Source organism: Cyprinodon tularosa, unplaced genomic scaffold, assembly GCF_016077235.1.
Source record: "Cyprinodon tularosa strain WSP-4 unplaced genomic scaffold, ASM1607723v1 ctg504, whole genome shotgun sequence".
Classification (NCBI taxonomy): Eukaryota; Metazoa; Chordata; class Actinopteri; order Cyprinodontiformes; family Cyprinodontidae; genus Cyprinodon; species Cyprinodon tularosa.
This window is the reverse complement of record NW_024039235.1, coordinates 452,056-453,646: the sequence shown is the minus strand read 5'-3', so window position 1 is coordinate 453,646 and position 1,591 is coordinate 452,056. Positions and strand designations below refer to the sequence as shown.

General features: G+C 40.8%; 1 long non-coding RNA gene across 1 annotated transcript; it reads left to right on the top strand.

The window, feature by feature from the left end:
- LOC119795230 lies at window positions 1–959 on the top strand. The gene is made up of 3 exons (XR_005282307.1): window positions 1–90; window positions 167–249; window positions 793–959. It is a non-coding gene; the product is annotated as an uncharacterized LOC119795230 (long non-coding RNA).
- Window positions 960–1,591: the final 632 nt, after the last annotated feature.

The following is a 1,591-nucleotide window of genomic DNA, read 5'->3' as shown; positions in this document are numbered from 1 at the left end:
AGCACACCCAGACTGTGTAGAATTAAACTGATGGTGCTATATGATCGATATAGCCTACAAGGTTCCAAATCTCCATAAAACACCCTGAAGGTAGAATAAGTCAAAACTGAAAGCTTTGACTGTGTATTAATACTTTATTCAAGAGGACTAATGTCTGTCCATCCAGTCCTTTCAGGGTCACGGTGGGGCCGGTGCCAATCTCCAGCCGTCTATGAGCAAGTGTCGGGGTACATCCTGGACAGGTCGCCGGTCTGTTGCAGGGCAACACAGAGACACACAAAGAGACACAACCATGCATACACACAATCACACATAAGGACAATTTAGAGAAGCCAATTAACCTGTCATGTTTTTGGACTGTGGGAGGAAGTCAGAGTACCCCAAGAGAACCCACACATGTAGGGGGAGAACATGCAAACTCCATGCAATGAGAACCCAGGCCAGGAATCGAACCCAGAACCTTGTTGCTGCAAGGTAACAGTGCTACCCCCTGTAACACCATGCAGCCCCGGATGTATGTCATGTTACATAAAGTATTTTAGAAAGGCATAATGGGGTTTTCTGGATTAGTCATTGCACTTGAATTATTTCACTGTCCAAAGATACAATTGCTCAAATGAACACATCTATGAATTTGGCTGCCTATGAATCTCAGAGGTCTTGTTGATCCAGAAGGACAGCTTATGAGTGTCTAAATGATTTGCTGAGGCACTTAAACCAGCATGCAGTTTATAAGAAGGTGTTTTTATACAACAGTCTCAGCTGTTTTTTCTTTTTTTTCATATTTTACAGGGCTTAATATTTGCTCTTCTGCCTGAGAGGCTTTGATGAGAACTGCAGCTGATCTGGACTGATGTGTTCAGCAGACGACTGGATAAGAAAGCCAAATCCAAAGAGCCTCTGAGCATCAGTTCAGACCTCTTTAGTGTGCGCTCTTGGCTCTCTGTGTCAGGATGACATGCCAGATGAGGGTTAGCTTAACTACTTATAAAATCCTTGAGGATGTTAACGGATTTTACAGTTTATTGATGTCAGAGCTTAATATTCATACATTTCATAGTTGCCTATTATAAAGGAAACAGGGTTCTACAGCATTAGGAACATATTTGACTCGTTATGTACTGGATGTTTTAAGGGAAACTTGTTATGAAGAAAAACATGATGATCCCGATCTTGTAAAACACAGTTTTTATAAACATATTTACAAAAAACTTGAACTTTATCAATACTTATTTAAACAAACCATCCATCAATCCAATTCTCTCTCTGTATCTGTCAGGGTCACGTAGGGGTCGGTGCCTATCTCCAGCAGTCTATGGGCGAAAGGAAAGGTACACCTTAGACAGGTCGCCAGTCCATTGCAGTATTTTAAAACCTTTATATCTAAAAATATTTACATTGCAAAAAAAAAAAATAAAAAATTGGAAGACAAATTTCTTATTTGTCAGTGAAACCGATTCATATTTAGAACTCTCCCTCTTTTATTTTCAGCGTTCAACACCGTGGTACCCATACAAAAGGCCCTCAATGGATCCCTCTGATGTTTTTGGTATGAAGCTGCCACTCATTAGCCAGAGACCCACAGAGAGGG